General features: G+C 44.6%; 1 protein-coding gene and 1 long non-coding RNA gene across 2 annotated transcripts in view; one reads left to right on the top strand and one right to left on the bottom strand.

The window, feature by feature from the left end:
* Pdzrn3 (PDZ domain containing RING finger 3) overlaps positions 1 to 24,526 on the bottom strand; it is a 228,291-nt gene that overhangs the window by 120,839 nt on the left and 82,926 nt on the right. The window lies entirely within an intron of this gene.
* Positions 1,491 to 21,061, top strand: Gm33934 (predicted gene, 33934). Its single transcript, NR_166918.1, has 2 exons — positions 1,491 to 1,731; positions 20,814 to 21,061. It is a non-coding gene; the product is annotated as a predicted gene, 33934 (long non-coding RNA).

Genomic DNA, 24,526 nt, shown 5'->3' on the forward strand with positions numbered 1-24,526 from the left:
GGGATGGAACTCCTGTCCTCGCCCTGCATGGCTAGCACATTGACTGAGCCATTTCCCCAGCTCTCGAGAAGCCTTCCCATCTATGTGTTAACTCCCCCTCCACTGGAAGGAGCATGCTCCACTGTGCAGGCATTAACGGGGAAGCTGGAGGACTCTGGGTTTCTTGGGAGAAGGCACAGTCCCACAAACCTCTGGAAGCAGAGACCCCGTCCAAGTTCAGACAGGAAACACCTGGGCCTCCACCCCCACTCCGAACACACTTTACATTTCAAAACAGATGATTCGGAATTGTTCATAAATATTTGTCTTGCTTCAATAAAACACTTTGCAGCCAGTTTCCTAAACCCTTGTGCAGAAGGCTCAAGCATACACGCTATGAGTGGTCCACATTCTTTTACCATTGCATGTATTTGGGTGGACAATATCCTGGGGACATAAAACCCAAAGGCAGTCATTTAATCGTGTCATAAGGGGATTTCAGGGTAGCTTTCCTTCAGGGATACACAACTCTCTGCATCTATAAAGCTCAAATCGATCTCTACTTGTTTTTGAGCAGGGGGAAAAATAGAGTTGAAATATATAGACAACTCAAGTTGTCCTAACTTTCCTATTATAGTAAATGAGAGGTGGGAACAGTCTCTTGGAGGCTTAGCGAAGCTTTACTGTCATTGATTATCAAACCTCAGCTACAGGCTAGAGCCATATTAAAGGCAAAAGGTAGAGTTATACTAATGGCCTCAGAGCCAACATGCCCTGTATTTAAACACATTTTAAAGCACATTGAACCCTTGACAACGTTTTCAAAATTGTTTTAAACCCTAAAATGAAAGTACTCTCCATCTCTATGCTAAAAATTCAACGTTGAAAAGCCCCTGTGACCTAGTAGTCTCCAAATTGTCTATCTTCCTATGGACGTGGGGGGTATTCATGTAGTTTAACAAATACAGTGATAACTAGATATGTAGAATGTCTTGCACATTGATGGCATCTACAACAGACCCCTCTGTGTGCTCAGTATGAAGAAAGAAAAGGGAAAGAACACTTGTAGGTAGGGGTGGTAGAAAAGCTAGGGCTCTAGAAAGTTATCTCTAAAAAGCACCCAGGACAGTATCTAGGCACCCAGGAGCCAGAAGAGCACCGACCCACCCAGCCTACCTGTAGGGTGCCTTGCTTCAACCTTAACCACTTTTCAAAGGCAGGGAAAACATGAAAGAGGACCACAAGACAGTAAGCCTCTAAACACAACCCTAAAATGGCCTCCAGTGAGCTGTCTCCTCTCTTTTCCTGCCCTCCCTGCCCCCCAAAAGCGGCAATTAAAAATTCCTCAATTGGCCATAAACTGCTTAACTCTGGAGCGACTCAGAAGTACCGGTGCACTGCCCCATTAATGACGATTAGGCTTGGTGGTGATAAGACACCGCTTAGGAGCTCGTCAGAGCCATAAAAGGTGGTCCTGAGAGGTAATGATAAGCCAGCTCGGAGCAGGCGGCAGCTGCTCCGCCTAGGTTAAGGATTAACATGCTGGACTCTGGCCAGTTGAGAAGTTGTTTAACCAGGGAAGCAAACTTGTGAACGATCACATGCCCATCACTGCCTCTGCTGCTTCTCCGTTTAGCTTTGCACCATGCATGTCCCGCCTGAGCTATGGCTTAACCGGAAGCTTGTGTAGTTCTGGAGGAGCTGTCCGTCTTTCTGACGGCATCAACCCCAGTAAACTAGTGTGGACCACAGGTGAGGAAGGGGATCGATACGGATGGTGATGAGACAGAGAACGATAAGAAATGACAGGCTGTTGAGAAGAATCCCATTTGTTTCTATCCTTGTGCCTTCTGTGACCTTCTAGTTAGTATGTTCTTTCATAGGCCATGAGGATGTTTAATGGCCAGACCGTCACGGGAAAACACTAGAGAGAGAGCCATTTGGGGCACTTCATCTCGGTTTCAGGACAGTGCATTTGAAAAGGGTGATTAGTCCTGCAGTCATCTTTGGGTGGGATAAGCCAGGCAAACAAAGGGTGCTTAAAGTCACCTTCAGGATTAGAGAAGGTTCCTTTGATCATGACAAAAGGGAGGTGCTCTTTCTTTCTTTTTTTAAGATTGAAGAGCTGGGTGTCCCGAGTAGGAGGTCTGGGGATCTGTTGGTTCTGCTTAGTTTCAGTTGGGATGCTATGAAGGTTTGGGAGGATGAGCCACAACTACTCTCTTTCATGGTGCAGGCTAGGGGCTCACGGTCCAAATAGGAAATAGAAGCTTGACGTGTGTCTAATATGTATATGTGTGATGTAATGGGGACATTTTCTTTTCAAGATTTGGGCTTTAAAAAGTTGGCGGCATAAGCCTGGCCATGGAGGGCGGGTTGGGAAAGAGCTGGGGTGGTTTATGTACATTTTAGACTACAAGGGCCAGGAAAACAGATAAGGAAACAAGGTGAGCTATATTATACAGGGAGGAGGCCATGTCTACAGCCAACCTGACGGCAAAGCAACAGGTCCCTCAAGTGTTGTCCCTTAAAGAATTATGTCCAGATCTCAGAAGTCTACCACCCAAGGAATACCAGGATGCAAAGCCCGAGTTTCCTCTTCTGACCCATAACTGAAAGAATCTTCTTTCCACCACAAATCAACCCGGGGCCAACAGCCAGAGAGAAGTGTACTTCTTCTATTACTCGAAAAGCTGCAGTGAAGGGGCTGGGGTGGCAGCGGTTCGCCGGTAATGTGTAATGGGTGCGCTTGTATGTTCAGTGCTGGGGAGGCAGAGACGGGCAGATCCCTGGGGTGCAGCAGCCGAGTCAGTGAGTTTCAGATCCTAGTGAGTGACGACGACGACTTCAAACACAAGGTAGAGGCTTCCTGAAGGACAGCACCCATGTGCTCTGACTTCCACTGGCATGCATGCACACACGTGAGCCCTAGAGCAGAAACGTGCAGATGCCAAACCCCGCACTGGTAAAAAGGAAATGATCTCTCAGACAAGGCTGCACTCCGAGACTCTATCTGAGATTTTTAACAGATGAATTCCCACTGAGAGGCAGAGCTCAGGAGTCAGCCAGATCACAGTATCCACTGGAAAAAAGCTTGCAGCCACAGATGGGCAACTCCTTATTTTCCATCTCAGAAGCATCACTCTGCACAAACTGCCTCGTCCAGAGCAGATCCGGTTACGTGTGGTTATCTTATGTTACAGCACTTTCACGTAGACGTCAAACATGTTTGCTTTCTTAATGGCCATCATGCACGAGGAAATAACTTTCTTTAAATAGCATCAGCCCAGGCCTATGCACAGCCTTAAAACAAGAGTTCTCTCGACAACACTGTGAAGGGTGACTGCGTGCTTCTGAACCAGGGCAAGTACTAGCACCCAGACAGCGCTGGATGAGACAACTTACAAACCCTTGCTGCAGAGCTCATCCCGCTGGGGACTTGCAGATCTACCTCATTCTCTAGATCGGAGCTTCCCACTTCATGGGTTGTCATGTCGGCTATTATTATTATTATTATTATTATTATTATTATTATTATTATAATACTATTATTATTATCATTATTACTTTATAGATATATTTTTATTTTATATGTATGTGACTCACCTGCATGTGTGTAAGTGTACCACGTACATACAGTGACCACAAAGGACAGAAGGAGGTGCCAGATCTCCTGGAACTGTAGTTAGGAGCTTCTACATCTGGGTTGGAGACTGAACTCTGGCCCTCAGTAAGAGCGACAAGTACTCCCAACTGCTGATCCATCTTTCCAGCCCCAAGTTAGCATTCATTTAACATTCTGCTTGTTTCTCAGCAAAGAGCTATATTGTCATAGCTGTGTTTTATTTCACTGTATAATACTACCAGCAAGCCTATGTGTGAGTGTGTGTGTATGTGTGTGTGTGAGAGAGAGAGAGAGAGAAAGGGAGAAGGAGGGAGAGGGAAGGAGACACACACACACATCTCATCTACCCTTCCATGATAATATGCACAATGAAGAGTATGGAATTCGCAACCCAAACAGGATGTGCATGTTAGTTTCTGAGGTATTGCCAAAAGCCACTCTGATTTAAATTCCCACCAATGGTTTACAAGCAGGCATGGGCTGATGTAAGCTTGCATGTGCTGATACACTCATCATTGGTCCTATTATCAGACAGCTACATCTCTGTCAACATCATTTGTTCTGCACTTTTTTTTTTATTAATGAAGCTGAATACTTTTCACAAGTGTACTGATCACATTCTTGGCTTACTTTCCTAGTGGGCAGTTTGTTGTTTTTTACTTGACATGCAGAAACACGTTAAGACAACAGAATCAACCCTTTCTCTGTCCTTGAAAGGCTATTTTAATTTATATATATGTATGCATATATATACATACACACATATGTATATAGAGATAGATAGATAGATAGATAGATAGATAGATAGATAGATAGATAGATCTAGGTAATCAAGTGATCAATCTTTACCTTTATGGCTCTATGTAGGCGGGATGGAAAATAGCTATAAGTTCAAGCCTATAAATAGGTACCCATGAGAAGTATGGAATTGACTCTGGCCAGAATTACACTCGGCTCTGACATCTAAAGCAAACACTCCAGAAAAGGTCTACACTTGTTACAGGACACAGTGTTCTGGACACCTGCCCAAACCTTCCAGAGCTGCCTGCTACAAATCCATTTATGGTCTTGATCTGCTGCAGGCTGTGTTCATTTGTCTATGGATTTAGGCACAGAGTTTTCCTATAACCCATAGACAAAGCTCCACACAATGGCAGGCATAGGTTGCTAGGCTGGGCTGTTTCTATAGCTGTGCCGGGTTTGGGAGACTCTCCATTTATGCTGACTCTTCAAGTTCCATGATCATGGGAGGATGGGGTGAAGGCTCCAAATAACTGGAGGCAGTAGTGTGGGCATGGATGCACACCCCAAGGGTGGCATAGTGGGAAGGTGTCAGGGTCAAACCTGGATCTTTCATTTCCTACCTCTGTGACTGTGGCTAATTGAGTTCACATCTCTGACTCTCATTTTCTATACCTGGCAAATGAAGAGGACGGTTCTATTTCCTTTTGAATTTATAAAAGTGATAAATGTAGTAACTATAACCTTAGATTAGGTGCTTGGCCTGCAGTGAGTACTTCTTAAATGAGACTTGTCATTAGTTCATCAGATAAGTCATATGTGGGACTAATAGGGAAAGTTATGATACAATAAACAGATCAATGTCTCTCTTAGTTTATAATCTACCTTACTAATGATGCATCAAATAGGGCCTCCCCACATGAAAAGAAGTCACAACTCTGCCACAACATGCTAACTTACTAATATACCCTCAACACCTATAACTTACTTATGAACCGATAGATATTAGATAATAAAAGTCTTCAAATTTAAAACCACAGACAGTTTTAAGCTTGAAAGGATACTGAGAGGTTTTTAAAATAGGCTGGCTGGCTGTGAAATACTAAGGAGAGTCTTTGAGAGTGAGAGGGTACTTGTAGAGTCTATAAGTGTGGCAGCCGAAATGCTCAGTGTACCACTTAACTGAGTCCATAGCTGTAATTTACACATCTGCTCTGAAAACAGTTTCAGATTTCACAAGTCCAATGACGTAGCATGCCTGCAATATAATATTCCACTTAAAATACTGCCAGCATCAAAAGTATGTAACAAAGTGAGATAAGACAAAACCAGCTGACCACACACACACACACACACACACACACACACACACACACATGGCTAAGGTAAGGCGCTTTGATGCAGACTGCCACATAAGGTGAACGTGAGCAGGAGTCTTTCTGGTCAAAGCAAACAACACAAATACTGCAAGATAAAAGATACAGCATTTCCTCAAAAATAAAGAGAGGATTACTATGTGTTCCGGAAATGCACCTCCTCCTAAACTGCAAGGAGGGTCTCGAAGAAACATCTGATAACCCCATTCTGAGCATCATTATTCAAAATTGCCTCAAGTAGTGGAAGCAATCCAAGCATTCCTCAGTTAGTGAACAGATGACGTGTGGTGAATCACAGGAGAGAGTACAACTGAACCTTCAGGACGAAGGAGATGCTAACACACAGTGAAACATGACCGAGCACAGAGGGTGTTATGCTGAGTGCAAATAAGCCAGCCAAAAAGCTACAAATACTACGATTCCAATAAGGGGGTGGCTCAGGTTTGCTATTATAGAGTTGCAGTTATAGAGACAGAAAGTCGACGGCATTTGCCACGGCAGGGTCATGAGATGAACAAGGATCTGATGCCTGATGGATAAACAGTCAGCTTGAGATGTTTACAAAATATTACAAAAACGGATAGTGGCAATGGTTGTGCAACAGTAGCCAAGTCTTTAATGTGCCCCAAGCTGGATACTGAAAATGGCTAAGGGAGCTTGGGAGATGGCACAGAGGTTAAGAAACCCCCGTGCTCTTGCAAGACTCAAATTGGGTGCCCAACCCCCATACTGGGTGGCTCACAACCACTTGTAATTCTTGCTCTTGGGTCTGACACTGTTTTCTGGTCTCCTGTAGGTGCCTCTTGTGGACATACCCCACCCTCCAATACCCATAATTAAATAAAATATTTTGAAAAGTGGTGGAGAGGGTAAATTTTATGTTATACGTATTTTACCATATCTTAGAACAACCTGAAGAGGAAGGGGAGGAGAGGAAAGAGATATATCTATGGCCTCAGTCCATTCAAGTTATTGTAACAACAACAACAACAATACTTATTATTCTGGAAGCTGGCAAATCCAAGATCAAGTCACCAGCAGCTTCTGTGTCTTGGGAAGAACTGCTCCCAGGTTTCTGAAGGTGTCCTATTGCTGTTTTCACACGAGAGAAGCTACATGACAGCTTTCTGGGCCTCTCTCATAAGGATAGCACCCTTATAACATCGTCGCCCCACAAACGTCCCATTTGCTAATTAGTATGAGAACACTGTCAGCTTTCAGTGTGAGAGTTTTGTGTGAACACACACAGATCACAGCCTCTGTGTAGTGTAGGCCCCACAGTGAGTAGATGGCATAAATACAGTCAGACTGCCTTGCAGAGTGGGAGCAGGGGGATTGCTGTGAAGAACGGAATGGGAACTGTACCAGCAATTAGAAACTGATCCAGTGGAGAGCAAGCAGCTAGCATGGTGTCCCATGGTGTCCCGTAGTGTCCCAAGCTCTCACAGTAGGGAGGCTGAGGCAGGAGGATCCAACTTCGATAAGACTATATCTCTGAATAAAACAAAAACTTGTATATTAATAATTACAAAAACAAAGGAGAGCTAAAGTGTCCTGCAGAATACATTTTGAGAGGGGTAGTGAACTTTCCTCTCTACCTGCAGTTATCCTAAAAGCATTTTGGCAGGGAAACACTGAGAGCAGCTATCCCAACCTCATTTTCCTCTCTCTCTCTCTCTGTCTCTCTCTCTCTCTGTCTCTCTTTCTCTCTGTCTCTCTCTGTCTCTCTGTCTCTCTGTCTCTCTGTCTCTCCCTCCCTCCCTCCCTCCCTCCCCTCCCTCTCTCCCTCCCTCCCTCCCTCCCTCCGTCCTATTCTGCAGGATTCTCTCTGGTCAGCCAGGGGACTGGAGATGGAGTTCTGGGCAGAAAATGGGAAAGAAAGAGGAACAGACAGGAGTAGCATCAGCATTCAGGCAGATAGACATGCACTACCATGGTAAGGAAAGCAACCACAGTCCTGAATGAAACACAGCAAGCTGTAAAAGGGGGCTTGGGCACAAGGCCATGCTTGGGAAGAGAAGGAGAAACCAGCAAAGGGGTGCTTCCTGCTGGGAAATGCAGAGCAGAATCTTAAAGGGATATGTACTGAATGGGGAGGTGTGTTGACTTTTGGGACCACGATGAGGAAACATCAAAAGGGGCCTGAGCATGCTCTGCTTCTTCGTTAGACATAGGCTCAGTGCGTTCCAGGTACAGCCCCACACCTCGCACGGGTAGCAAGACATGGGACTATTTTCACAAAGTGGTGATACTTCCAGCTTTGGCAGAAAGCCTGAGTCTAGGCGTGTCCTCAAGGGACAGCAGCCAGTTAGAGATGCTGTGGGAATCAAACGAGGGATCTTGGCAGGAAAGAATTGAGAACTTCTCACATCTCAAGGGGAGAAGGCTCCAGGGACCCACTGTCAACGTATTTTCTTCCTGAGTAGACTCTACCTCGGCTGCGCCTCCTTCTAGCCTTGTTCAGCCAAGGATGAGACTTTTGCCTTCTGAACAAGTTTAGAGCCAGAGCCCGGACTGTCCTTCCCCCACTCCCCATGCCTAATAATTCTTATTTCTAAGAAGCAGAGATCAGCTGACCAAAGCTTTGCCAAGCTTCCAAGGATCAAAATGTGCACTTGGGAGGGGTGCGTGGTCAGATGGCGCCAGATGAAAAAGATGCTGGGCTCACTCGCTGCTTTGTGGTCTCTGAGTTGCCTCCAGCACAGCAGAGCAGAATCAAGACCTCCACCCTATGACCTAAAAACAAACCAATCTCTACAAAACATATTCAGTCCTGTGCAAGACGCTAGCGGGGAGAGGCGCAGATCCTAGTGAGACTGACACATCTCCCAGGCTGTGGGGACACCATCTAGTAATCTATCCTGCTACTCCTATGCCGCCTCATCAGACCTGCTAAGGACAAAGATGATATTAACCAACCCGACTCTCTAGCTGGGGCTGCCATTCAGGAGAAGCCTCTCCCAGGTTTGGAAAATAAATGTCCCCCCCCCCCCCCAGTAAGGGCAGCTTGAAGAATTGGCTAAATACACATCTCTACATTCATTCTAAGATTTAAGACTTATACACAGAGGGCAGGGACTAAGATCTATGGTTAAAGAGTCAAACCTGGCCTTCTGGCCATTTTGGTTTTTTTTTAATGAGGCTTGTGAGCTTTTAAGTGACCAAAATGATCCTACTTTGTGATGTATGAAAGTCTATGAAATTCAAATTTCTGTTTTCCAGAAATAAAGTTTTGATTGGAACACAGCCACACCCACTTGTTTTTAGTTTTGTCAAAGGCTCTTTTTTTTTTCCTTCGCTGGGAGAGCCAAGAAACTGTGACAGTCTAGTAATAGCTCCCGACCCGAAATGTCCACTCTCTGACCTTCTGAAAACACTGATCGCCAGCCTAGAGGACTAGCAAACAAGGCACTCACGAGGTATGCACCCAGCCACCCGCTCTGATGGAGAGTCAGTTTAGATTTAACTTTAAACACTCCGATTACTGCTACATCAATGCGAGGCTTTTAAACTCACCACAGTGATATGCCAGCATGTTCTACAGTTAAATGCACATTCAGGAAGGCTCAGATTTCTCACTACCCTGTAACCAGGCCCAAAACGTTCTCTATCCCCTCAGCCTCAGTCTCTGCAGCAACAAAATGGACTTTGCAGGAGGGCCAGTTTTCAGAGAGTTTGAGAATTAAACAGTTCGGTGAAATCTGACCTCTTTTGTTTTCTGAGACCTGTTATTCATTCAGGTTCTTTGTCTAGTTTTACATTTAGTCTTGCAACTGGATGGACAGATTTTTCCCTTCTCAGGATAGAGTTACTTGGTGATGGTGGTGGTAGTGGTGGTGGTGATGTTAGCCCTTCCTTAGTAAAAACTAGGGGAACAGAAATTTGTGGCTGCGTCATGTCCATACCGTACTCCCCCACACAGTCAGCACAGAGGCACAACACAGTATCTCAAACCAAATGCCTGGTGCTTTACTCGGAAACTTTACCTCTTAATGTGGTATCCGGCATCGAGCAAGTATCTGTATTGTAGAAATGTACTGACTGTCATCTCAGAACGCTGTCACTGTCTGTGGAGGGTGATACCCACCTAAGGAAGATAGGCTCTTTGGAATTTGCATCGGAGATGAATTACTTCTGTAAGGCCACAGCTTTTATAGTTAATGATATAACTTGAAGCATGCTACTTTGGGACCCAAGTGTTAACTATGAATTCACTCACACCCTCAGTGGTATGCGTCTAAATGAAAGGTAGGTCTCAGGAAAGCACACAATGTCCTAGCTAATGAGATATGACAAGAAAATAAAGGTAGAGATAGCTGATGAGAAGGAATTCTTATTATTTAGAGGGGACATGATAGGGTATTCCCAAAGAGCTTTATACAAAAACAAAACAAAAACAAACAAACAAACAAACAAAAAACAGATGAAGCTATTTTAAAAGTTATCAATAACAACATCTGCTCACACATGTTCATATATCCATATATGTATTCATATATAGGCATAATGCACACTCACACATAAAAAGCATCAAGTAGCAAATAAAATATGTGGTGATTCCTTGCCAGGAGAAAAAGCCCACGTTTTTTTCCCCAAGGAGCATGGGAAATGGGATGGAAGAAAATGGATCAGAGCACTTCAAATAACTGAAAGCTAGGAGTGCAGAAACGGAGCAGCTGGTGAAAGGTCCAGAGTGCAGTATGGTGATCTAGCGTAGAGATGAGAGCCTTCAAACAGACCTCGGCCCCAGTACAGCGCAGCAGGCGACACAAATCCCCCCCTCATTCAGTACTGCTGGTGAGTGCTTTCTGGAAGCTGTTTCCATTTAGGAGCAAACAGATTCAACTGGCAGAAAGGAAGCAGAAAGCTTTTGGGAAAGCAGCAGGAAATGAATGGGGGGGTGCATTCGCTGAGACCTGGGAAAGGGTCCAGAGCGTGCTTGTAAAAGGAGTTGGGGAGTCTGGGAGCCAATTTCCCAAATTTACAATTTGGAGATGGAGGGAAGTTCAATACCGTGAAGGAATTCTCATTCGCAAATACAGAGGGCTTGCTTGCTCTTCTTGGAGACTGCGCCTGTCATCAGACACTTGTGTTCTGGGTGTATGGGAAACTTTCGGACTCGAAGGTCTGGGTTTTACTTTACTATATCATCTTGCAAAAAGGAAAACGGGACACGATAGACGTGACCATCCTCTTAACATAGTTAAACTCATAGGTGTATCAAAGAAGAGTGGAGGCTGAAAGTCTAGCTGACAGAACTTAGAGAGAAAAAAATCGTCTATGTAGCCAATACATAATTCCTTTCCCCAAAAGAATTTTTTAAAAACAGATGTTTAAAAACTATAATAATTCTAAGTACCTTCAGCCCTGTAGGAAATTACAAAGAGAGTTTGAATTACCTTTGATAAACAAATTAGCCCCTTACAATCCATAGAGCTTAGAAAAAGCTATGGCCATTGGGACAGCTCTGACCCCTGTAGCCACTCACTGTAGTGAGCCTTGCAGAGAGTTTGTAGCCAGGTGCATCCTCCAGGCTCAGAAAAGGTCTGTATTCAAATGAGAGAGAAGCGGGCTTCCCAGTGATGCTTTGATGTGAGATCAGCCATTTCTAATAAAAGCCCCCCCCCCCCAGACGGGGTTACAGAGCAGAAATCTATATTTAGAAGGATATGTTTACACTGGCAAGCTTCCTGTTTAATTAATTTCCATTTATAAAGGAATAGCGGAGATTGGTGGCATTGTTAACCAGGCATGCAAATTAAAAGGGGACATAATCCTACTGTGCATTTTGGGAAAACAGCCAGTGTGTCTCAGGATGCAAAATGCACCACAGACAGTTCAGAGTTGTTTCTTTAAGGATATAGGTAGTATTCTTTCTAAAAGTTTAAAAAATAATGCCTCAGGCTGCGGAGACCCTTCTGTTGATAGAGTGCTTTTCACGCACAACTTGCATCTGATCCCTCGAATCCATGGAAAACCAGAATCAAAACAAAGCAAAGTGAAGGGCATGGTAGCCATGCTGGTAACCCTAGGGCAGGAGAGGTAGAGACAGGGGGAGCCCTGGAACTCTGGTTAGTGAGTGGAGCCAAATCAGAAAGCTCCAGGGCCTAGTGATAGGATAAAAACCAAGGAGAATAGAGTCTAATGGAGGACACCCATGGATGTTATTTAGACTCCATATGTATACAAGTGTCACATATGAACCTGTATATGTAAGTTTGCATGTATACACACACAGACACACACACACACACATACAGAGAGAGAGAGAGAGAGAGAGAGAGAGAGAGAGAGAGCCTTCTACATGACAATCTAAAGTTATGGCTCAGATGAATCAGAAAGCTTTTTGGTGGTCTGACTGTTTCGTTACAAACAGCAAAATAAATTAGCATGCATGATGCTGCTCAGAACAGCGTGGATCAGCATCTGTAACATCAGGGTTCTTTCGAGGGCTTCTTTGTGCAAAATCTCGAGCCCCTTCTATGTTTTGACTTTAAGTATATAAAGGCAGAAAAACATTGTGTTTTATGAATGCATGTCAGGTTTGAAAGAAGCAAGCCTCATAAAAGACTACTAAGGGGATATTTGGAGGCACGACTTCAAACAAACTCCTTCCTTCTGTTTTCCCACATTTGGGAGTGGAAAGGGGGTTTGAGAAATGGGGCCTGTTGTGGGCACTGAAAAGGCTGGCTCTCTTTCATGTTTATAAATTTGAACATATGTAATAAAATGGAGAACACACTAAATCCGCCAGGCAGCTGAGGATTCCTTTTTAGACAGATTATGAATATTTCTTAAGCTTAGAAGTTCCTTTACCCGGAACCATGCTCGCTGCTGACAGGGAAGCTATTCGGAAGCCTTCGGGTTGGGGTTTTTCTGGTTTCTAAGCTTACACATGTCATCTTCTTATTGCAGAAGGAAACACTGGACATGGCACATGGCTGGCTGTTCTAGATTTCATACCCTCACAGAGCCTGTCTCTTCTGGATTCCGCAGAATTCTTAGCTTATCTTTCTTGGTGTGTCTGTTTTCGTTCCAGACACTGGTTTGATGTCTGTGTCACTTCTGTCTATGCCATCACTAGGCTTGGAGCTTCCTGGGGGCAGAGTTTAGGACCTTGTGGTGAAACACGGGCATTAGGGATGGACTGCTGGGTTCCAGTCCTGGTTTTACCACAATGCAATGTCAGCTAGTTATTGAACCTCTCTGGGCAGAGGGTTTTTCCATCTTCTCTGAGAGCAAATAATACCTGCCTTATGTTATCTGCTCAAAATTAAGTGTGGGGCTGCAAGAAAATAACTTAATATGACACCTGGCAAACAATAAGCATGCCATCAATACGTACAGCTATCACTCACCTCTGTGTACCAAGCACAGCTCTGATGTTAACAAGTGCTCAACAAATATTTGGGAAATCTACTTGAATATATCAAAAGTATTTCGCAGGCACTCCTATAGGACAGGGAAACACAGAACTATCAAAGCCTTCTCATTGGCAGGAGACTTCAGTGCCTAAATCTCAGCCTTACCAGCACAAACTGGGAAGGTTGTTTCCCTTATGTGAGTGATTTTTTACTTCATTAACCTGACTAGGGGCAGGGGCAATAAAAAAAACAGGGCACAGACTATCTATGCAAAGCAAATCACAGAACACTGTTTATGCAATAAAGCGCCAATGGTCTGTACCCACTCTCTAGTCCTGCCTCCCTCTCCCAAATGCTAAGCCTCCTCCTTTCTTTTCCATGAAATGAGGGCCCAGGCAGAATGTAACTTGCTGTGAATCACTGTAATAAAAGAGGAGACAGCACATAGAGGGGACCTCAGGGCTAGGTCTCGAAACTCAGCTCACACATTTAAGAGAAGCAGGCCTCCCCACTCATTCCTTTGACCTCCTTGAAGACAAGCCAGTGGGTGATTTTTTTATACTGCAGACAACACTATCGGGAATCTCATCAGGTCTGTAACAGAACATGGTTCAGAAAGGGCCACTTTGCTTGCAAAGCTCAGGGCAGCCTGAACACAGAGGTCCTTGAACTTGCAACGGATAGTATATTAGGCAATTCTTCCTCAGGCTTTCTGAATTCTCTTATGGCAAAATAGAAGATTCAAAAAGTGCATCTGTACAGGATCTTGGATGTCAGCCTGGCTGCTTTCAATCTCTAAATTGAGGACATGCACTTAGAAAAATCCTATACGCTGTGAGCTGGTCTCAGAAATCTCAAGTCCAGGGAAAGTGGCTGCCTCCCTGGGCTGCTTGTAATGGCCTAAGTAATTATGGGAAGAATGTACCACCCTCATTAGCAGACAGAGAACTGCAGTCACCAGAGCTCAGTATTGTTACAAAGACAAGAGGGACCCTAAATCATCACTTTACATGTCACCTCCCAGACCACCCAGACAGACCCCTTGACCTAAAAAACAACAAAGGAAATACATTCCCATTTGCCCAGAATGGGAAACAAACAAACAAGAATGAAGGGGATCTTTTCTCTTCCGATGAACAGATGTGGAAGGTTCCATTTACGAGGGCTCTTCCCGCCCTACAGCTAAATCCCACTGGCCCATGTTCACACACAACAGTTCCAGACAAATCACTCTGTCAAGATTAGGGGCCAAGTGCAGAGAGATCTGAGGTCAAGGCCTGCTCAGCACAGACTAAGGACGTGAAAGGAGAGATCTTGCCTTCCTCCTGATGAGGCTGCCTTGGGATCTGTACCATGAACAACAGGTTCTAAAAGGCTGCGCTTTAATATCCAGAGTGTCCAGCCCTGCTTCATCCAGCGTCATAGGAAGCTAAATTCCCCAGTGTTCCTTCTAAAGGCTGAGGAGGCTTCCAATGGAGTCTGAAGTCGAAACTATAGAGGAACACTTTTCTGTGGAATAATGGCCAACAGGACAGGTACTGAGAAAAACAAACCTCGTGAAGACTAGGAAAACTAGAAACTAAACAAATGTGACTATTTCCAGCAGACTAGTGTTGCAAAAGGATTATACGGCCCAGTTTTCACTCAAGAATAGCGACTCTTCAGGGAAACTGTCAAAAATAAACAGATGACCCCACAGCTTGATACTCTTGTATAATTCTAGCACTTGGGATATGGCCACAGGAGGGTCAGTAGAATAAGGCATTCCTCAGGTACATAGAAAGTTCGAGGCTAGCCTGGGCTACAAAGGAAGATTAAACACATGACTTGAGCATTGGACCATGCTTTACATGTGAAATCATGAAGGTGACTTCAAATTCTGTCCATGTGAAGATTTGCAACCATGGCTCGCTCTATTTCCAACTGTGCCTTTGATCAGATTTACAGCATCACAGGTCCAGTCAGGGAGGATGAAAAATCTAAGACAGGTAAGAGCATGTGCCAACTGTGCTGAGAGGGGACAGCACAGGTGGAAGGAATGAGGGACTCCTTCTAGAGGCAGTGCTCTTTGGGCAGAATCTGGTTTAGTTGGGGGTGGGGGGGGGGTGACACTGTACTTAAGTGTCTTTTTGGAATTAACAGGGACTTGCTTTAAAACCTTGTGACAAACAGGCAACCCCAGAACAGTTCAACACGGTGCTTAATCTACGTTCACTGAAAGGACTTAGGCAGCATGAGTGGATGAATGTATATTTCAGAATAGTGATGAAGACTTTCTTTTTCTTTAATTTTAATGTTCTATGCCTTGGGATGTGAAGGTCTGCTTCAGAACTGGGACCTACATGTGCAAATAAAGATGAAGTCCCTCTCTGGGCAGGATACTGGTCAAGGGCTTTCTGCTTAAGTTCTGTTTCATTCTCTATGCTTCTGAGCACAGACTAAGAAACCCTAGGACTAAAGAAAGATCTAACTTCTGGGGCTGAGAGCTCTAACTTCCCGTCCCTTACCTGCAAAACAGAGGCTATGTAGTGTCTGAAGCCCCTGCTCTGCCACCAGCACACCTGCCTGTGGGTTTATTCAAGGAGACACAGCTTGGAACCCAGTCTCAAAAAGACTTCCTTGTGTGCAGAGATGCAAACAGATAGCCCGAGGCTTGCTTGTTTCCTCCAGTCGATATTTTCTGTACCAAGGAATACGCCGACGATATTAGCCAGACCTCTGAGCCCTCCTGCCTCACTGTACCCAATATAGCCCACAAAATTCCTTACTGCCAAGGCATAATTCCTTCCTTCCTAGAAAATACACCTTTCTGCCATCTCAGAGTCAAGTCATCAAGCAAAGGACACCGAGGGCTGGGGAAGGGGAAAGGAAGATGCAGAGTTACTGAGTGTCTGTCCTTAAAGGGAGTAAGGAGTTGGACAGAAAGGGTATAGCAAGGGGTTGAATTTTCCTCAAAATATCTGGATCCATCTACATCATATTAAATAACTTACCGATTAGTTATTTCTCAAAAGAAAAAAAAAGGAGAAAAAGTAGGTGGAGGAACAAAATTAAAAACAAAAAAAAGACAAGGAAAAAGGAAATCCCATCCATGAAGCCAGCTTTCTCTTCCCTTGGGGAACACAAGCTCTTTTTGAGTGACAAAAGCCTGCTTACTGTTACTTGCTATTCTGTCTCGGAACACACGTCTTAGGTACCCAGTTCTAGGAATGCTCAAGCCCCTTACAAGGAGTAGACTTTACATATGGAGTAGAACTTGCATAGGGCACACCTTCCAGTATCCTTCAGTGGATCAGCTCTTAATGACTTGCAATACTTAACACAATGGAAAGCCTGCGCTGATTGCTGTTACACTGTGCTGTTTAAGATACAATCCCACAGACAAAGGTCTTCATGTGTTCAAGTACAAACACAACCTCCAACCACCACAGGTCTAACTGGATAATGCTTTGTAGAAGGGTTTGGATTTGAGTGTATGTGATCAGTGGTTGGTTGAATCTATGGAGAGGGGACAATGGATCCAGAGGGCTGGCTGTAAGAGGAAACAAATTAAGAGGGAAGTTTGCACTGAAACTATCATAGTAGCAGATAGTCCATTAGGAGGCAAAAGACCACAACAACTAGAGATCTATGAACTCTGAAATGCAATTGACTTGAGAGCTCCTTTGGCAGAGAAGGGCAGGCTCTATGCTTCCTGGAGAGTCACTTCCTGGAGAGGCACAGATGTTTAAATTATACCCAGTATATGTTCTTCAAGATAACAGGGAAGTTATGATGAGTTGAAAAAAACTGTTAAAAATTTAGTGCAGCATAAGAAGAAGTTACAATGACTCTCTCCTATCAATGAAGACCGCAATTACTAACAACTCAAGAACCATTAGTGACTTTTTTTCTGTGACACTGCATGAGAGACAGACGTGGGAATGAAGAGTGTCCATCAGACTGGGGTGGGAGCAAATTCAATCGCTTTGCCAATATGCCAAATTTTGTACAAATGAGCAAGTCATTTATTGCCTCTGGAGCTCCAATTCTTTGCTTATAAGTATAGGAGAGTCAGCACCTCTCTCTTAGGGTTGCTAAGAAAGCCAAGCATTAATGCATAGCAAGCCGTCAGCATAAAGACTAGAACCTAGAAACAGCATATAGCTTTAGTTGTCAAACATCATGGTCCCTGTGATGGCGACAATTCCTTAAGCTGTGGTGACCTCACCAATAGCCTAAGGCAGAACCGCAGGACAGCCAGTTCTCTTTTGCACTCTGCAGGGAGGTTTGCCTCATGGGTTCTGCTGGGCAGAATTTTCTCTCAGCCCCAAGTTAACACTGGCATGCTGGAACAATGACCACAAAGATGTCAAGGAGAGGTCTGGGCTCTTTTACTGAGCACAGTATAGACACTTTTTATGACTTGACACTCTGGCAATAAAAATTAAGTGGTTACATAATACTGCTATCAGACGACAGAACAGTGGTTATGGACTTGTTCACTCAGAAGCAGGGACATTGCCTGGGAACTAGCACGAACACACACAGCCTCAACACCCATGACAACATATTCAAGTATTTACTAAAACCAAGTAAAATTTGATGTCTTGAGAATTAAAAAAACAAAAAAACAAAAACCATCAAAGTAGTCATTAAAGAGACCTTGTAAAAAGTCCTGAAGAATCAAACAGCTTATAACATTGTCTCTTAGGAAGCAAAATCAAGGAAATCTTTGGCTTGTAGTCACTGAATATGTACCTCAAAAATGCATCCTGAATCTTGAGTTTAAAGAAGAGGTTCACTGAACCGGCACATCATCTGATAGGTTACTTAGTTGTGACAAGTTTAATAGGTTTTGATAAAGATCAGGCAAAATGTGCACAAAAGAAATACCTCTTTATCCATCCATCTTCTCTTCTTGCTTTTTTTTTAATTGGATATTTTCTTTATTAACATTTCAAATGATATTCCCTTTCCTGGTTTCCCCTCTGAAAACCCCCTCTCCCACCCACTCCCCCTGCTCACCAACCCACCCACTCCTACTTCCTGGCCCTGGCATTCCCCTACACTAGGGCATAGAGCCTTCACAGGACCAAGGGCCTCTCTTCCGATTGATGTCCGACTAGGCTATCCTCTGCTACATATGCAGCTGGAGCCATGAGTCCCACCATGTATACTCTTTGGTTGGTGGTTTAGTCCCTGGGAGCTCTGGGCTTACTGGTTAGTTCATATTATTGTTTCTCCTATGGGGCTGCAAACCCTTGGGTCCTTTCTCTGGCTCCGTCATTGGGGACCCTGTGCTCTGTCCAGTGGATGACTGTGAGCATCCATTTCTGTATTTGTCAGGCTCTGACAGAGCCTCTCAGGAGACAGCTATCTCAGACTCCTGTCAGCAAGCACTTGTTGACATCCACAGTAGTGTCTGGGTTTGGTGATTGTATATGGGATGGATCCCCAGGTAGGACAGTTTCTGGAACCCATCCAACTTCTTAAGAGCACTGATTCTGCCCCCAGAGGTGTTTGGTAATGAACTTCCTTGATTGTATGATGTCATCTGAATTTTGTCTTTGCTCCTGGCTATACTGCACAGTAGCTCGAAGAGCTCACTATAGTCGTGATATTGCGCTAATCGCTCCCATTCACAATCACAGCCATTTACATGTTTCTCCATGCAACACACAGACTTGTGAGTCTATGGCTGGCTATAGAGGCTCATCTTCCTCCTGACCCACTGTCCCCACACCCTTCCTAAACAAAACTTCCAATTAGTTGCTACCACGGCAGCAGTCTCAACCAAAGAGATAGCCTCCTGTCAGGCATGCGATTGCTTAGTGTTCAGAGATGACTAGAGATATCTACGTTATTAGACGAGAGCCACACACATACATCTCGAAGCTTGCAGGTAGACTTCCAGAGTACCAATCCCACAAACAGAAAATCTGCTCCAAGTTCAGCCTAATGTCTACACCGAGTAGTGTCAATACTACAAGAGCTCAAGGGGTCTAAGCAGGTACATCAGTAGGAAAAAGAGCCTAGTGTACTCTTCTCTATATGGCGGAAGCTGCCAGCTCCCGCTGACTGCTGGCTCGGTGGGAAAGGAGGGGGAGGCAGTGGGTTGCCAGACTCTCAGTTTTCAAATAAAGCCAGAAACCCAGACTTTCCTGTAAAAAAAAACATCTGATTCTTAAATTCTGGCAACAAATTCTGAACAGTTTTGAAACATGGTGTTGGTTTGCCCAAACACTTCTCTTGGCCACATCTAGCCTACAGGCTGCCAGTTGTGGAGGTGGACCCCCAGAGGTCAGGAAACACAAAGAACAACTGCTCCTGCAATGGACTTGCAAAGGATCCACCGATCAGGATGCCAGGCCAACGCACGCTCCCTGCTTTGCGCACGTTACCTCGCTTTGATCCTGGTTATATATTCTGACAGGCATACAACTGCCCCGGTTAAACATCTGAAGATCTTCAGAGACAACCTTGTCTAACTTTTCCCAGGTAGACTCCCATCTCAGTGAGGCTCACTTTAAACTCTACCCCATTTTCCCACTAAAGCACATGGCTTGCCTCTTGTCACTCCCACCTCAGCAACAAGTTAAGTAAACCTCAAAGAAGGGGCCTATGGTTTGAGTGTGAAATGCCCCCCTGTAGGCTCACATATTTGAAACACTTGGTCCCCAGCTAATGGCCTCAGTTTGGAAGGTTAAGAAGGGACATGTAAGAGGCAAAGCCTCACTGAATGAAAGAAGTGCATCATTGGGTGGGGTGTGGTGGGGTTGGGGGTGGGCTGAGGTGGGGTGGGGTAGGGTGTGGGCTTTGAGATTTTTTTCCGGGGCAGCTTTACTTCCTGTCTGTCTCCTACTTGCTGACAGAAACCACAGTTTGACAAGCCACCTCAGCCTCCAGCAGCAACACAGCTTCCTTTCTGAGATGGAGTATATCCTTTCTTAAACATGGAGCCAAAATAAACCTCATTTTAAAAACTGTCTTTCTCTGGTATTTTACCACAGAAAAGACAAAACTAACTAAACGAACTGACTGAAATGGTCTGCTGCACCTCTCGGTTATCTGCTGGGGTGTGTACTATGCTACCTGCTGTTGAGGGGGCGGTCAGTGGGCCAATGTAGGAGTCTCAACATGTTCAGCCCGCACTTCAAATGTATGACTTTCCAAGGGGTGAATGCTGGCTGGTGGGCTGGTGGCCCAAGCAATCTCACCATCAAGCTGCTAAGTTCATTGGTGAGTAAAATTGCTCTTAAAAGTAAGAATTTGAGAAATCAAAACTGGCCACTCTTTTGAGCCGCTTTTAACTCCCTGATCTTTATGTCTATAGGTTTCCCACATTACCACTTGATTCTAATCTGATTATTTCAACATCAAAGAGAAAACTGGGGTCAACAGCAAATGGGTCAGAAACCAAGCACTTTTCAAAAGCGGTCTAGTAATTTCATCCAGCAAGCTCTCCTTAATTAAATTAGCTTAATCTAGTTTCCATACTCCTTGATTATTTTTTTTTTTTTCAAAAATGAAAGCAAAAGCAAGCAGGATCCAGAAAGAGTGTCATAGGCTGTAATTATAACTTGCCTCTATTTCACTGGATAATACAGCCACTGTGAAGGGCGCGAGCGAATTCCACTCAAACTCCCACCTCCACCTCCTGCTCTGGCCGTTTCCAAAACAAGCCCCTACTATTTACAGGATTTGCTGAATTTTCGAACGTTCCTCAAGCCACTGCTTCTTTTCCAGGTCCAACGGTAACAAGAATGACGAGGAAACATCTGTGCAAGTAACATTACACATCTGAAGATGAGCACGGGGCTGCTTTCATGGATATGGATCTTATACAGCAAAAGGGGCTCAGCAGGCAGGATAGCCGACCGATACCTACAGCCACCACTATTATTTTGGGACACCATCAGCTGTGTCTAAATCATGAAAAGCTTGTAAGTGTATAACACATAAAATAAACCACCAGGGAGAAAGGTAAAGACACAGCTATGCGAGCTACCATCTAGTGTCTCCATCTCTGCCTTCTATTCCATTAATCTTCAACAGCCTTTGGGGTGAAAAAAAAATCTCCTTACCTTCTCCTGTCTATCATAGTTAGGCCACCTTTTCGTCAAGGCTAACCTGACCCCTGTTCCAAACAGCACACAGCTCCACACTCCTCAGCCCGCTCACCTTTGTTTCTGTCATACAGTCAGCTAAGTACCATGGACACCACATGCATTGACTCCTTGGTTTATTTCTCATCTATGCCCCTCTGAAATGACAGTCCCACTAGCAGAGTACCTTTATATCTCTGCTCATTTCTAAGGCATCCCTATGTAAATTTAAACAAGATTTTTTTTTTTTTCTTTCCTGTGGTTTTAAGAGACAGGCCTTCCCAGGTAACTCTTGTCAGCTTAGAACTCATTATGTAGGCCAGAACTTGTGATCATCTTGCCTCGGCCTCCTGAACTAGTGCTAGGATTATGAGAGTATCCCAGCTGGGTCATATTTGTGGAATAAACTAATATGCAAGGGAATGAATGACAGCTTGTCAATGACCTCCTGCATGCACCACAATACAGCTACTTCAAAAGCAGGACTGCTAGTCACTGTCTCTCCCGAAGCACCCCTGTAATGACTGCCATGTCATGATAAGTGAGCAATCAGCAGGCAGATAAAGAGCATTCTTTAGATTATTCTGAAACTCTTTCATTACACTGGCAAGGATACACTATTCAGCCATGCTCAATCAAATTTCCAATGGAGAAACAGACCCAGTGGAATACTAGTCAGCTTTAAAGAGGGGAAGGGGCAGGAGAGTGTGGCATTTACAAATACTTGGATAAATAAAATAAATTGTATTTCACATAAACCTGGAATCTAATAGGATTAGATTCAGGGGCTGAGGTGGGGTGAGGTGGGGGTGGGGGAAAGGAGGCTGTTGGTCAAACAAAGTTCAGTCAGAGAGAGATAGTTAAAATAATAAGAGAATGCATTCAGGGCTGGAGAGATGGCTCAGTTGTTAAGAGCACTGACCTTCCAGATGTCCTGAGTTCAATTTCTACATAGAGGCTCACAACCATCTGTAACAGCATCTGATGCCCTCTTCTGGTGTGTTTGAAGACAGCTACAGTGTACTCATATGCATAAAATAACTAACTAATTGAATTTAATCATCCCACATTATATGCATATGTCAAAAAGAGTCCCACCGTAGCCTGTAATGTAAACCATTATTAAATGACAATATATACATCTGAAGATTGCAATAGAAGTTACACACCCTAGGTTTTGATAGGGACAGGACACCCCCAAGTTTTGGGGCAGGCAAATTCTGGAGCTAATTAGATCTTTTATATGTTGATTTTATTCTTTTAAATTCTGCTGAGATTAGTAGAAGGAGCAGACTTACCCCACTCTCCCAGAAGAAATGCTCACGGGAAGGAATGTGTGTGTGTGGGAGGTAAGAAACATGGGAGACAACAGCTTCCTCCACAAGCTCCTGCTGAAGACCATGCCCCTGACCCCAAGGGCTCTTGGTCACCTGGGTATCGATGAGCATCAGAGAAAAGCACAATGGCGCGCCTCAGGCACCGATGGCCAACACAAATGACTTCTGGTTTACCAAGCCAAACCCAGAGAAAACCGGTCCTGCCTAGCCATGGACTCAGAGAACATCTGTTTCTCTTTCTTTCCAAGAGCACAGCACCTCCCTAGCCTGCTGATGTCAGCCTGGATCTGAGCTCTCTGATAAAATGCACCTGGGGGAAGGAAGCTGCGCCCAGAGCGAGTGAGCACTGAGCGGAAGGTTAAAGGCCAGCACCTGCTTTCTCCAGAGCTTTTTTCCTTCCCTCTGAGACAGAGCTGACTCAGCTTCTTTGGCCTGGACCAGGAGGCTGATGACACAGACCAGACCTACCAGACAGAAACGGGACAAGAGCAAGGAAGACACCACCTCTGCACACTGCCACAGAGGAACGAACGAACGTGGGGTAAGCAGACTGATACACTGTTATTCATTTTGTGGTGATCATTTCTTCCAGTCTGTTATCAGGATATGCAAAACAGGCCTCAGCCCAGCCTTAAGAGACATATTCTCTTTCTACACCTGAAGGAAGACAAAATGGAGCATCAACCATTCAAGTGCCCGGTAAAGGGAAGGGCATAGCATTTCACCCAAGTGACACAAGTGAACATATCCTCTCTTCCCAAAGCTCAAACATTTAAACTGAAAGCCAAGGCCCAGGAAGAACAAAACCAGACACTCCTCCGCGCAGCGCAGCGCAGCTGCCTCTCTTGGAGAGACGATCTTGTGAAAGTTTCGCTTGATAATTCACATGGAGAGAGCACACAGTGAAAAACAGGTTCCACTTAGGCCCATAATCAGCCTAATTGCCTGTCACTCTCCTGCACTCTGTCCTTTCATACGTGGCAGACCTACGATGTGATGGGCACCTGGGAGGCAATTCCATTAGGTATTTACTGTGCATCCACATGGGGAAGATGGGGTTCACATCAGCCAAACTGACTCCAGCTATGTCCTGGAGACAGCCAGCCTGGGATTTAACTGCAGGTTGAGGGAGAGTTTACAAGGATATGAATCGAGGGTTACTCCTTAATTATATATTTGAAACTCTGATGTAACAGAAAGCCATGATATGATCTAGACAAGTTCCCTTAACATACACACACACACACACACACCCTAAATGTGATTGAGATAAAACTACAACAAACGTCCTAAAGAGTATAATTAATATACTTTGGAGGAAAGGCATAACTTTTGCTCCTGGTTATAATCACCGAAGTCTTTGCTACCACACTCCACAGTGAGCCATCTGTAGCAGAGAGTAGCACCTGGTGACTGCCAGACAACAACTGTGTATCCCAGAGGCATTCAACCTTCATTAACCCGAACCAGTTAATAAAGTATCAAGAACACACACTCCAGGGTCAGAACCCATCCTGAATGTTTCTAGTCCTCGAAGCCTGCCTGCACAGGGGGAGGTGGGTTAAAAACGTGGGGACGGGTACACAGAGGGATCCCCAATGGGGAACCTTGTGCAAGTCTGGGGTCTGACTTGAGAGTCCAGCATCCTTTCTCTCAGGATGGACACCTGAGAATGTGGCTTTGCTGGCAAGACAGGTATTCGAGTCATTTCAGGGTATTTGCCATGCCTACTGCACACATCCGCAAAGGCACATCTGAGAACCCTACCCAGCCCAGAGACTGCCAGCTGCTTCTAATCCTGAACATGGAGAACTTATTTTAAGAGACAAAGACTTCTTTAAACCAATATCCATAATTTACAGACTGGAAGGAGGGCCCTGTGTCTAGAATGCCACACATGTTTCTCAGCTGTCCCCATCCTTAAATCACCCATGGTGACAGGTCCCTACACTAGGTTTTTCTATACTTAAGACCTACAGTCTCAGATATGAGACAAGAAGCAATGGACTCCAAGAGA

Source organism: Mus musculus, chromosome 6 (assembly GCF_000001635.26).
Source record: "Mus musculus strain C57BL/6J chromosome 6, GRCm38.p6 C57BL/6J".
NCBI lineage: Eukaryota > Metazoa > Chordata > Mammalia > Rodentia > Muridae > Mus > Mus musculus.